General features: G+C 49.2%; 1 protein-coding gene across 3 annotated transcripts in view; it reads left to right on the forward strand.

The window, feature by feature from the left end:
- The first annotated feature begins 7,102 nt into the window (after positions 1 to 7,102).
- MRAS (muscle RAS oncogene homolog) overlaps positions 7,103 to 14,272 on the forward strand; it is a 41,047-nt gene continuing 33,877 nt past the window's right edge. For 2 of the 3 annotated variants that reach the window (XM_049804541.1, XM_049804533.1), the window contains exon 1: positions 7,220 to 7,591. The gene's annotated coding sequence lies outside the window, so the exon portion shown is untranslated. Of the gene's footprint in view, positions 7,182 to 7,219; positions 7,592 to 14,272 lie in introns of those variants that run through there. The other variant, XM_049804551.1, reaches the window with a different exon arrangement.

The following is a 14,272-nucleotide window of genomic DNA, read 5'->3' on the forward strand; positions in this document are numbered from 1 at the left end:
ACTAACATGTACCTTGTTCTCTACAGTGCTCTTGCCCAGAATGTCGATGTTTTGGAGCAGCACCATCAGCCTCATTGCAGGGATACTCAGCCTGCAATGAATGCATTGATTCATAGCTTATTTTTAAAGCCAGAAGGAATTGATATGCTGATCTGCTCTGACCTCGAGCATGCAGTGGGCACAGGAGTATTTATAGGTCTGTTTACAGCATTCTGCTCTGTATACAAGCCAATAAGGCCAAGTAAAGAGCGGGGTCCCTGCCCCAATGTAGGTTTGACAGCCACTACAAGATCAACTGCTTTCTTAAGGTATTGCCCTCAGTAAATGGCAGGGCTGACTGGCCCTGCCGATTCCAGAGCATGTGGGCAGAGTCGCCCGTGCACAGGACTCTCTGTGCAAACATCTGTGGCTTATCTGCAGCAGAAGCAGAGATAAGCTCCAGGTGCAAGGACAGAGTTCTGGAAAATTCTGGGTCTGTGCTTTAGTGTTTCTTAGTCTCCATGCCGAGCCTGTCCTGCATCTTCTCTTGGGGGATCATCTCTCCTATGTTCTAACCATTCTGAAGCAGCCCAAAGATGCATAAGGTCACTGGATTAGATGGTTGAAACAAGCCTAGGGAATAATAAATAACTTGTAGGGAGGTGCTGGAGAAGAGCAGGACAGAGTCACCACCAACTGCAGCTGCTACAGCTCTCCCAGCGTAATATTTCTCAGCGTGTGTTCCCTACTTTGTATTTGGAGTTGCAGGCTAAGACATAGCGTGCTCCAGAGCGCCATGGTGCTGCATCTCAGATGTGGTGATGAACTGACCTCCCCAAAGCTCAAGCACTCCAAGAAGATAAGTTCTCTTTTATATGGGGAACTGAGGTCATTAAAATTGACACAATGCTAAAAGTTACCTTGCTTTCCACTTGCCATGTCCTGTCTTCATGTCTCACAGCACATAGCCAGTGTCCAGGGCACTTGTCTTTCTCCTGTGCTTAATTCTGTTGCCTTAGCTCTTGATGTGTGGTGGGTGTCCAACCAGAAACCTGAGCATTAACTAAATAGATTAACTAGATAGATTAGCTAGTTTTTCCTCCTGTTCAATGTCACATTTCTGCAGGTAGTGCCCCGCAACTGCTTTCGGACCGTCAGCAGGACGTAAGAAGCCCTCGTCATTCTCTTTCCACTAAAATGGCAATTACAATATTTCTTAGAATAAGATTTTCATAGCTAAATTTTGTTAGTGTTCTGGTTGACATGTGTCCGGTCAGGTTCAAATTCCCCTGAGAGCCTGCCTTTTTTACCAGACTGTATTTGTGAGTGAACATGTAACTGACTGTAACTTTGTACATCCCCCAGATGAAATCCCTGAGAGGGAAAGTAATTGCCTTTTTACATGCAGAAAGGGTAAAATCAGCTGGAGCTAATGCTTTGATAGTTAAGAGAATCAGTTATTAATAGTTCTGCATGGAAGCAGCACAGCCACTAAAGCCCTTGCAACTGTGAATCTCACAATCTTGCTCTTGGGCAAAGTATATGCAGTCACCTCTAATCTGTTCCATCTCTCCACAAGCAGCTCACCGAGCAGTGCGAACAAATTGCCTGGAAATGTCGTCATCGAGCTTCATCTGGCATTATCTCCCCTTCCGTCTGGGTCATTGATTTCCTCATCTCCTCTGCGTTAAAACTCACATCATACATTAATTTGCAGCTCTCCAGTACTGAAGCAGCTGCACTGTGCCTTCCCTGCTCAACAGCTTTCAGCCTCTGAAGTGTCCTTTACTGCTGCTCATATGAAGACCTCCTGAATGTGTCTCAAGTGGCCACCCTGCCTGCTACATAACAGCATGTGCTCTGCCAGCTTTTGTTTCATCACAAGAGAGCTTAGAGCTGTTCTGCTTTCGGAAATTGGGTAAGATTCGGTCTCCTTCCTACAATGACTCAGTGTGCTGGAGAAATGACTCCTGCCTTGTACGAGCAGCTACCGCGGAGCTCTCAGAGCTGTGCCAGCCTCTGCTAGCCATCAGCTGCCCTCCGGAGAGCCCCTTCACCAGCAAGGAGCTGGGGCTGCTCCACACTCTGGTCTTATGATTGCTAAATATAGAGTCCATTGATAAATAACATAAATGCATGAAGGGCACAAGAACCAAGTTGTTGCAGAGTCGTCTTAGCTAATACAGCCTTTTCCTCTGTTCGTTTGTCCATGTCCCTGTGGCCTTTCAACACCAGCTTTTGCATTTTGCATAGATATCTCTGCGCACCAAATTCATACTCAGTTCTGTTTGCAAGAGTGTCCAGGGTTGGCCCTTCAACGTGTAATTCAGCCCAGAGAAATGATTCTGTAAGAGATAAAGTCTTGTCTGCCTACTCACTGATGCTGTGGTTGCTCTCTGCTTACACTGGCCAGTTTATTCCCAGTCCTGGTCTGCTGCTGTTGTTTAATAGCCAGGTACCACTCAGATCCTGTATCACACCTGTTTGCTGAGCTGAAGCCAGTTCGGGCACCTAAGCCACAAAATTTTGCCTACTGTAGGTTTGCACTGCTATTCTCAAGGATCTAATCTGGCCAGCAGAAACTTACTTTCCTAGTGTTTTATTAGGAATAGTAAAGTCCCACCTTTCCTCAACACTTGTAAACTGAGTGCATCTGACATAGAAATCAGTACGAGATGGTGAGGCCTCAGATGTGAAGCCCTTACTCCTAAATTAATGGTGATCTTAACAGGAATAATTCCATTCAAAGGAAGTATCAGATAAAATTAGTCTATTTCCTTAGGGAAGTGTGTTCTTTTATAAAGCTCTGCTGATCCTTTTCTTTCTAGAGACCAGATTGGCAGTGTCTTTGTTTTGCAGCCAAATTCCTCATCCTAGGCCTGGAATATGTCCGGAAAAACATTTCTAGAGAATCCCCTGTTATAAATAACCTGGAGGGGAGGAGTATTCTATGTATCCTTCCCCCCCCAAAAAAAGAGCAGCAGGCTGCAAAAGGGTATGGAGAAAGGGCTGATCTCTTGTACTAGGGGAGGAAAAAAAGTCTTGATCTTGAGGCTGATGTTCGCAGTGTGTGCTCCAGGGTGAGTCACATGAAAGGCGAATTGAGATAAGAGCAAAAATTCCTGAAAGAAAACTCTATCCCTGCTTACAGGGTCTTTGCTGTAGAAATAAAGGCACTGCGCTTCCCTGTAATGTCTCCTTGTCAAAAGGTGCAGCACCACCAGCTCCCCTGAGCTTTCTGTCTATGCCCTTGCTGTGTATTTTCTATGTATAAAGCCTGTCGGGAGGATTTTCTTTGTGACCTGTTTATAGAAGGTGCTGCGTGGTCAGCCCGTCCCAGCCCTCTTGCAGCTGTTACAGCCACACCGTATTCCATCTTTAGCCACGCTGGCTCTTAAGCAGTCACACGTGAACTTTTATCGGGTTTATGTAGTTGCATGTGAATATCACTAGATGTCCTCTACAGCTAAGTAGCTTTGTCATAGTCTGTGCCAAGCACCACATAGAAATTTAGTGAAATGAATCTCAGCTGTTTAAGCTGTCTTTTTTTATAGCTTCATCGTCCCTAGTCCATAGGTGCACAGCAATATTCCTCATCGACAGCCTGAAGGAGCGATCTGCTACCTCTGACCGCCTGGATTTAGAGGGACAGCAAAGCTATTGTATTGGTTTTGTGCAGATTTGGAGCCAGCTGGCCGTAGGAGCACCTCAACTTTTTCCTTGGCAGCTCATTCGAGACTGAGCCGTCAGGCAGGGCTCAAGCTTTGGTTTCCTTGTGCTCTTCTCCAAATTCAACACCAAAGGCCAACAAGCCTGCGGGGCTCCGCTCTAGTGAGATGCGATGCCGTGCAGGATGGTGCACGCACCTCCGTAGGGTGCAGTCAGGTCCAGCTCCCCGCTCCAGCACAACCCAGCTGCCCTCCAGGCAGTGATGCCAGCAGCCCCTTGGGCTAGCTCACGGGAGGGCCGCCGCTTGCCCTCAGACCCCATCTCCACCCTCTGCCTTCTCTGCAGTGACCTCTTATCCCCGGCTACGTGGCACCGGCAGGAACGTCTACAGACAAAAATCTTATCCGTCGCACTGTTCCTGCAGAGAAAACATTGCTTGGTTTGTGCAAACAGTCCCTGCCTTGCTGCCGTGCTGTGCAAGCCCCTGTGCAGACTTCAGCTAGTGCGCAGAGTGCCAGGGGCGGGCGAGGGAAACGTCCCCAGCCAGCCCGAAAGGCAGCTGCCAGCAAAACAAGCCAAGAGGCTCGTGCTGCGTTAACCCACTCAGCTTTAATATGGGATTATAAACAGCCACATTCATCTAGCCCTAACAGTGAAATATTATGCTATACAAATAATGCGTCCTCTTGTTTAGAAACAGTTCGCCTCAAGTATAGTCTGACCTGAGCAGTTCAGGGACTGCACGGTCACTTTAATCTATTAAGTGAAGCTGAAAGAGACTGGAAATGTCATGTGCTTAAAGCTGTATGGGGAGAAATGTTGGCTGAAATTTTAAGTCACTTTTTTCTTTTAGCTTTGTATTAAGTTCCACGGTTTGAAGCATTGCTCATCCTGCACTCGCATTCCCCTGGGAAGGGCTGGTAAAGGGGGGGGCGGTTCTTCATGCCACCGCCTCTGCTGTCAAATTGAACATGAAGTTTTGTTTGAGGGCTCCTTGGGGTGACTCAGCAGGATACAAAAATGCACTTAAATAGGAGTCGTATTGTGTAAGCGCTCAACCACAGCAGCAATTCCCCTTTAGCAATGTTGTTAACTAATACGCACTACAAGAAATTTAATGCTGCTCCAGATACTGGCTGGAATTGAAAGAGGAGCTTTTGGCTTTCCTCCTTACATAATTTTAGTATTTCTTATGGGCAGGAAGGCTACTGAGAACTGAGGAATACCCCGGAGACCCAACGTGTGGGAGCCAGGCCATGGGCTTTTCCTCTCAAATGTTACTGACTTTGTATGAAATGCACCAGAGATTTTCAGGTTTGGGTGTCTGAATATTGGGCTTGGTTTGGAAATACAGCTATCTCCACAGAAACAGAAACGTGCCTGCTCTGAAGGGTGATTGGGTTAAGATGCCCAAGTACAAAGCTGGATGCTTAGGTTTAAAGACCTAAACCTGAAACCTTTGGCCTACCGGTCCCAGGACTGCCGTGTCCCCAGCGTTTTGTGACAACATTTCCACACCCCCTCGAGGGTGTATAAACAACCTGCTGGGTTTTGAGACTCACTAATGGGTACCGCTTACCGGCAGCTTCGCCAGTGCTGCCCTCGCTCGTCACAAGACATGCTGATAGCAAAAAACCAGATTCCTCATAGCCAGCCACCTCCATCGCTGCACTGCACAAAGCTGCTGACAAAGTCTGCCCTCAGGAAACCGAGGAGGCCGTTTTGTCCCAGAAGGAAAATTTGCAGCCAACAGAGGAGCCGAGTTTAGCACCAAATTCATGTGCGTATCTGTGACTCCTGTTGACAAATGTGTGTCTTACAAACCCAGCTGTTGATTCACGTGAACAAAACACCTCCGTCCCGCGGTTCGGTCAGGAAAGCCTGTGGGAGTTCTCCTGGACATGTCTCCCGTGTCTTGAGATGGAGCGAGATTAGTGAAGAATTTGCAGGGTAAGCTGGCATGGGCCACAGCTGGGTGTGCTGTGGCCACTCGCTGTGGGTTTGCTCCCTCTCACCTCCTCCATGCCGCTGGACCAATGCGGATTTTGAGGCAGAGACTCGTGGGTCTTGTTTGTAAAATGTCCTCTCTGCCTCTTACTTCTGCGGGAAAGACAGCATGGAGGCTCTCGTTACATGCAGGCCACGGCGCGGTGCCAGACTGCTTTGGGTAGACGTTTTCAGGGAGTACTGGGGTGTATGTAATGCTAATTTGGCACAGGAGGGGAGCTGGGGCTGTTCACTTGTCCGTAAGAACCAATTTGAGTCATATACATCTGCTTTGCGAACCAGCACGGAGGCAGGCCCTGACCCAGCAAGGTAAACGAGCAGGTGCCTAAATGCAGACCCCTAAGATGCTCCGGGCCCTTGGCACGTGCCTGAGCACCCGGGGCAGGATTGTGCCCAAGATGCTCCCGCGGTAGGAGACGGGGCACAGCCGGGCCGACCCGTCCTTACTGACAGGGATGATTGTCACGTAGCTATTGCCCGCATCCCCTGCGAGGGCAGCGTGCGTAAATGAAGGAGATGCGTGGAAGCGGGACTCTTGCTCCGGTCAGCTGCGAGGGGAAGGTGCGAGGCGGCAGAGGAGCCTGCCGGTGAGATGCGGAGCGCTGCTTTGCTTCTGTCTCCCAGCGCCAAGGGCACAAAGGAGAAGAAGGAAAAGTAACCGCTGCCGGTGTGTTCCCTGGAGTCCCGTCTGGGATGAGCTCTGGCGCGTTAAACACGAATTCTGCTATCGCGACAGAAGTCGATACGGCTTCCTCGCGTTCAGTATCAATTTAAGCACGTGTGTGCGCGCGTGTGGGAGCCGGTCCTCCGTGGCATAGCGTGTGCCGTGTGGCACGAACCGCGTTTGTACAATCCCGTGCCCTCCGCTCGCTGCCCCGTCCATCAAGCAGCCCCCGCCGAGAAGCGGTTCTTCACGTCCCCCACCCCGACACTCCCCCCCCCCCCGTGTTTGCTGGTGGCTGCACAGACCCCCGCGGCCCGGAGGGTCGCTCCGCTCCCTTTCAGCCACGAACCCCCCCAACTCCTCCTCCGGGGCCCGGGGTGCCGGGCGGGGAGAGGCGACGCACCGGCCGCCCGAGCGGCTTAAGGTACCGCCGCCCGCTCCACCTTAACGCGGCGGCGGCGGCTGCGGCGGCTGCGGCGGCGGCGGACGGGCCCATTGCCGCGCCGGGGGTCGGCGGGACCGGGTCCCCCCCCCCCCCCACTAGCACCGGGAGGCGCGCCGCCGCCCCGCGGCATAAAAACGAGTCAAAAGTGAGAAATACGTGGCCGTCACCGAGCCGCGGGTGATGGCGGGTCCCCGCCGCCGAGAAACCCCCGCCGGCGGCACCCGGCCCGGCCCCCGCCGGCGGGGCCGGGCTATTTATAGCAGCCGCCGCGGCGATATAAGGGATGGCCGGCTGCGGGCTCCCCGGCCCGGGCCGGCGGGGAAGGAGGGAGCGGGCGGGCGGGCGGGGGCCGGCGGGGCTGCCCGGCGGCGGGCGCCTCTCGGCGGGCATGGGCGGGCGCTGAGGGCGCGGCCCCGGGTGAGCGGGGCTGGGTGGCGCTTTTGAGGCGGGGGGGGGGGGGGGACCCAAAAGCCATAGATCGCGGTTCGGTTTGCTTCTCCACACACACACACACACACCCCGCCACGAAGCGGGGGGGGGGGTGTGTGCGGCGCCCCACGCGTGAAAAGCTCCGCGGGAGGGGTGGGATCGCCGTGACACCCAGCGGTAACCGGCCGGCGGGGGTCTCCCCTTTCCTCTTTTCCCCCAGTAATCCCCGCTTGAAATGCGGTGCCGCGCTCTGGCATGAGCCCCGCCAGGAGGAGCGCTCCCCGGGGCACCGCCGCTTTTTCCCTGGGCCCGAGATCGGTGTCGGGAAGAAAGGGCTGTCGCCGACTGTCGCCGCGGAACCGCCGCTCTCAGCAACGCCAGACGCCGGGCTTGGGACGGTACGGTCGCTTCGGGGCGCCGGGTCTCGCTGCGCGGCGGCGGTGGGCTTGCCGTGTCCGGGGTGGGGGGTGGGGGGTCTTTCCCTCCCTGCCGAAAGCTGGGAAAAGGGCTTATAGAAAGCAATGGTTTGCACCGCCGTGGGTTTCACGGAGTCTTCGGGGTGCGGGGTGGGGAGAGGGGGTCCCTCCGAGGTGTAATGCAAGATCTTAAGCTGAGGGTTTTTTGGGTTTTTTTGTGTGTCTGGGGTTCCTCCCCCCCCCCCCCCCAGCAGAATCAGAACCACGCTGAGCTTCTACTTTCCTACCCCGTGCGTGTTCTGATCTGTGTATTGCAAGATTTCTTACCTTATATTAAAACTGCTCTTGGACCACTAAATACTTTGTGAAAGCTTCCCGATTCATGTGTGTGAGTTACTTGCTAGACTTTTAGAAGAAAGAGACAGATACTGTCTTTAATTACAAAGAAACAGGGAGAGGAGGAGAGTTTAGGGGTTTTTTTTTTGTTTTACTTTTTTTCTGTTTTACAAAAATGAACTGAACCACAGCTGAAGGACAAGGACTTTTCAGCTCTTGTGCTTGGGATTGCCGGGGTTTAGAAAGAAAACTTACAACTTTTTTTTCTTTTTTTTTTTTTTTTAAACGGCTCCAGAGCCCTAGAAACAGTGTTTAGAAAAGCCTGCTTCCCAGACGAGAAACTAAGATAAAGCCACGCTGGCTGCAAGTTGAGGGGCAAGTTAAGAGTTAGACCTTGGGTGGACCACTCTCAGCATCCTGCGCTTGGCTGCTCTAGTAACCCTCCCTGTCGAGCTGGGAGGGCTTATGCAAGAAACTGGGACTTTACACCGTGGCAGCTCAGAGTAGAGGCTGGGGTTTTGTTAGAGGAGCAAAGCGCGCAGCGGAGTCCTGACCCGTGTGTGAGGCTCTCCCTCAGCACAGGTAGCTGCAGCCCTTCTGCGCCCGTCAGCTGGCACTTTTCCACATTTAGTCGCCTGATATTATGGAAGTGTAAAAATCTAAGCCACCAACTCCTTAGGTATCTTAAGCCATCTAAGTTCAGATCTTGGTAGCAGGCTGAAAGGGATGCTATTGACTGGAAACGTTCTGTTTATGTCTTACCTGGAAACCGTTGTTCATACAGTAGTTGGTACTAAGAACAAGCACACCGACTCTGTAGTCATACCTGGATATAGATGTGCTTTCTGAATTTCCACTGTGAAATTGTCCGGTTAGCTCAGGCCTTTTCTGCACAAGAGAGATGCATTTCAAAGGCCTAAAACTGCATGGGTCACCTGTCATTATTTCTCTTTATGAAAGGTGTTTGTTACTCTGAATCTGTTAGGGGCATTGCAAAAATGGGGTCTCTTAATTTAAGAAAAACTAGAAGATAAGAGAGAGAGCAAGGGTGTGGCAAGGAAATTATGAAGTAATTAGTTCAAAAAAAACACCTCTCGGTAGCATAGCTTTGGACTGCCTAATAGAGACAGGATTTCTTTCTACGTACTAGAGTCTGAAAATACAAAGCTGACAGTATCTCTTTAAAAATACTAGTGCATGTAGAAAAATAAGTATTCTTCATATTACAGTTCTGCATCAATTTGTTTGACTTCCTTTGATTTTGGTCCTCCATTCCAGGAGATAATCCCATACAATTGAGCGTGTAGCCCAGATTGCAGAGGGCCAAACACCCCACCAGCATGACTCCCGAACCAGAGCAGCTGCACCAGGGTCAGAGCTGGCCCAGCATCTGTTTTCAGAAATTATGTGAAAGGCAGTTTCTATTTATTGAAGTTTTGGTGGTTTTTTTTCACAAGCTCAAAATTTTTTGCAGAGGAACTAAGAATTACAGAAACAAAGCTTGCCTTATTTATGGGGGGAGTTTTTGGTATGTGTTGGGTTGGGTATTTTTTTTCATAAACTAGGACTGAGGCTAACAAAAGGGAGGAATAAAACTGTATCATCTGGTGATTAGAGAGCACTTTTTTCCTCCTCTCCACACACTTTTTGGCACTGAGGGAGACACGGCACTTGGGCACTGGAAGGAGGAGGATGAGCCCTGTACATGAGCTGGTGTTGTCATTGGCAAAGTAGTACATGAGGGCAACATAAGGACAAGTGGATATAGGAAAAATGAATGTGATGAATCATTATTCTTGACATCATGCTGTGGTTCCTTAGAGCTGCTCTTTAAGTGCAGGCAGGAACAGTGTCCGGTACCGGAGACCTGCATGGCCCTGTAGCTTGCATCATGTGCTACCAGTGGTGTTTCACTGTTGATACCTTCAGGGCAGAAACTCTACTGCCTTCTGCTCTTAATTCTGGAGAGCTCCTTGAGGAAAGCTGTTTGGCTTCATTTATTTCTGCCCTTTCCTTTTTAACTTCCCTCTTTTGGGTGTGACCTATTTTTTGTGGCTGGGTTCAAGCCAAGAGCCTCCACCTACCTCCTGCAGTTACCAGCATGGGCATCCCTGCTGACCTGTTGGGTACAGGTGAGTCCGTCCATTAGGATGAATCTGTCTGTCTAAACTATGAAGGTTTTAGGCTCCAGACTTCAACTGGACCAGTCTTAATTTGGTTTTGCCTGTTTGCTTTGCACTTCTCCAGCCATGCTGTCGCTCCTCGCTCCAGCCTCGCTCAGCCTTTGCAGCCTACACGGGGTCTCTGGTGCGGTGTAGTGCCCCTACGCGTGGGAGCTGCCCTTCCCTCAGCGTTGTAACTTCTCCATGACTGCGCATCCCTTTATCTCTCTTAGCTGCAGAGGTGGAGGCAGGAGGGGTTGCACCTCAGCATGGGAACATGCAGCCCTTGACACATCTCCAGACTCTGGAGATGGAGAATATTAACATGAATCCCCAGGAACGAAGCGGGGAGTGTTTTTGCATGATGGTGGTGTTTGCATAAGCTTTTACTGTCATAAATAAGGAGATCAGGGTTGGAGGGAGAGATTCAATATGGAAAATATGGAATTCATTTTCAGGCTTCCAAGACAGTACTATAGACAGGTCTGAGGAAGAGGAGTGGTGTTAAGATATGGAAATGTGCCTTGAAAGTGACCTTTCCAAGATCATCGATATTATTCTTGGTGTCTGAGGCACCCAAGTTTAATGAAGTATAAAGCAGAAGGGCTTGGGAGGATTTGGTCCAAGTGAAAACAGAATGAGCGTGGGACTGGCAGATGGGAGGAATGTTAGCCCACTCCTTGGTGGAGTTATTGCTTCTTTCTCCTGTTGTTGCCTACAGAGGGACTTGACAGAAGATACTTAGTGGAGAGGCGAGTACAGCCTTCCTGTTCTACTTGAATGTCACTGGCTGTATTTTTCTCCATGGGGAAACGAAGCTCCAATGCCCCAGTAGGTCACATCCTGAGTGTTTGCATCCAATGTAAATCCAGAGCAAGCCCATCAACTTCAATAACATCTGCAATAAGCCACGACTGGCTCTTTCTGAACAGAGAGGAGAAGTGAACAGCTGTAACTTCAGATGCTGAATTTTTTGGCGTACTCATTTTTTTGAGATTTATGACTCTCTTATTCTCCATTTGACAATGTAGTGGAGCAATTGCTGATCCATGCGTTTATGTATATGTGAGAAAATGTCAGTGGAGGAGTAATACTTATGGAAGTCTTGCATAGAGATACGCCGAACTGGCCACCTGTTCTTAGATGATGACATAATTATACAAAAATATGTCTCCTGAAATAATGATTGAGGGAGGAGGTGGGGGCAGGGTTGGGGGAGGTTAATGATATTTTTAAGTGGTTTGCTGTACTTGTAGTACTTACAGTACTTATTACTGACTCTTCTGCTAGTTCTACTGCTTCAGACACTAATTCTTCAGTAAGTGGTGGTTAGTGCTTCACAGACGTATAGGTTTTGTCAGAGAGACCAGTCCAATGGCTGGAGCTAGCAGAAGAGATGAGAATCCTGCTCCCAGGTACCTTCTCTGTCACAGGCTGCCCAAAGGCAGGTTGGCTAAGGTCAGCAACTCCTATAGATACCTGTAACTGTGAATCTGCCTCTCACTGAGCCCACTTTTCTTCTTTCTAAAATGGTGTGGTAGAAGTTTCTTCTTTGTTGGGAGCATGAACGTAGTAAATGCTGAGATACTTCAGAAGGCATCTAAGTATCTGAGATACCCTGGGATTGCATTCCCCTTCTTGCTGCTTCGCTTCTGGCCAGAACTGACCTGCAGAATTGCTCAGTGCTTCTACAACTGAGGTTTCTTATTAATTTTTGGCTAAATCTTTTTTTGCCTCAGAATTTGTTTACCATTGATGGGCTTGAGATTAAAATCTTGAACTACTTTCTTCTACCACTACTACAGAGCAGCTTAAAAAGTGTGCTGATACCCCTTCGCCTTCTCCCAGATAACATAATGCCTGCCTTGCCTTCTTTTTCAGGTCTGCTTCTGGTAAGAATGTTGTAACAAGTATATAACTTTGTGCAGTGTGGTAAAAATGGTTTATTCTTTCTTCATCCCTCTCAGCCCTTCACTGTCTAAGCCTTCTTTGTTGCTGCAAATTTCACATAGTTTCATACAAAGCCTCTCTTTCGAATGTACAACAGTCCTCATTCCCATATTAACTTGCTAAACCTACCTGAAGTGGGCGCTTCATGTCATGGAGGGGAAAATCTATGTATTTTTGAAAAGGTGGGGGAAATGCCCCCACATGGTTTGCTGATCTCTGCTCTCTCTGCTTGGTTATTGCCAACTCTTGACTGCCTCTGCCTAGTTCTTGGTCTAGAGACGAGTGTCACTGAGGTCTTCCTGGGCACTATTTTGCATCTGAATGGTGGTGACTTGTCTGGCCCACCATGTTTGATCATTACCACTGGTTTATGTAGTGACTGTTGTTAGTCCGCTGAAGACCAACCAACTGCTCCAAGTCTCCATCATCTCCAGTGAAAACAAGTACAACTGCATCAGCTTGCAGCCAGATTACAATAAACCTGCTCCCTGGGCTGTGGGCTAACCCCGCTAAGTATCTCCTGGGGTCAGGTCCGTTACTCTTGTATGTGAAAATAAGTCTTGGTGTGCTTTCTGATTTACTGGAGTGTAAATAAAGCAAGAAGGTCTTTCACTTACAGGCTCACTCATCGGCATATATTAGTAATGCTCATCAGCTTTTGACTATGACTTTGATGGCATAATTACTCTAAAAGGGTAACGTATTCAAAACTACCTGTGTGACTTTGGGAGTTAGATTCCTAAGAGTCTTAGTCATTATTTTAAACAAGAATCAGCTTTTTAAGCCACACATGCTCCTGGAAGTTTTAAGAAAAGGCTTCTGTTATCATGTCTTTAAAATGATAGTTTCTAGGATGAGTGTGGCAGCTCTGCCACTCATTTCAGATATTAAATAAGGAGGTTGAAGAAACAATTAGAAAAATACTGTGGAAAACAGATTCTCATGGGTAGTCTTGCTAGAGAGGTCCAAAATGTAAAACTGTATACTCTTCAGTCACCTGACAGCAGGATGGATGTGAGCATGTATTTTCAGCTATGTCTTTAGGACGGCTGGGAGGAAGACCGATGTCTCGGCCGTCACTGTAGACAGAGTAGAACATATGTTTCTCCAGACGTGATTTGGTGCACTGAGTTCAAACAACTTGTGACTGGAACCGTTCGAGTCACCAGGGCAAACATGGTTATCAGAAGAAATGAATAAACTAAGAAAACAGTCTTGCATACTCTACTATTTATGTTTGTGTAGGTAAGACTTAAATTTGCTATCAATCTCGGGTTTCTTTTTGAGCGTGATGGATTAGTCTTGGTACTTGTGCAATTTTTAAAGCATTCCTGTAACACTTGTAATGCAAAATCCATTTCTTTCGCAACATACCTGTGAGATAGGGACCTCCTGTTTATCTCACGTGTACAGCTGGGGAACTGGAGCATTCAGTAAAGCTAAACGCAGCACACAGGATCACACAGGAAAGTCTGCGGCAGGACAGGCAGGAGGGTGCTGAAACTGGGTCTCAGTTCCCATGAAAACCACCGAGCTCTAGTCCATGCTCTTCCCATCAGGTTCCTCCTTTATGCTTCTGAGGCAGCTTGGGGCATTTCTGTGGCTGAGCAAGGTGGGGTTGGGCTTTTCTCAGGAGGAAAGCTCAAGCTTGGTGATGGAGGGAGGAAGATGATGTACGCCTGGGGGTAAGATGGGGAATGCAGAGCATCTCCCAGCTAGAGATGCCTCCACCATTTCTTCAGCGAGCCCAGCTTCCCTGATGCTGGCACAGACTGCTTCATGACAATTGAAACTCCATTCCTCTGGGCAAATCTCTGCTCCTCCTGTGCCCAGAGCCAGCTCTGCTCTTTTTAGTAAAGTTGACATGAGTGGCTGGGTTGATGATGAAGCCTCCTGCCCTGCCGCTGGCTCCACATCTGCTGCCACCGTGCCACGTCCCTGTGCTGCCTGGGCTCCCTGATGGAGGAGAGCTGCCTTCGCTCTGTCCTGGCCTTGTGAGGGGCACAAGTGTTTAGGTTTTGGGGGAGGAAGCTGTCGCAAAGCTGGCAGGAGAAGGTTTTTGGGAGGAATTTTTTGTTTTGGTTGCGTGGTGAACAGTAACAATATGAGTTTTATTGCTCAGAATATATCCACATTTATGGGATGCTATATTTAAAAAGGAGAAAAAATGAGTCATGGGGAGCTATGCTAATGCTAAGTATTTATGTCTACCTCT

The sequence above is a fragment of the Accipiter gentilis genome, chromosome 1 (assembly GCF_929443795.1).
Source record: "Accipiter gentilis chromosome 1, bAccGen1.1, whole genome shotgun sequence".
Lineage (NCBI taxonomy): Eukaryota > Metazoa > Chordata > Aves > Accipitriformes > Accipitridae > Astur > Astur gentilis.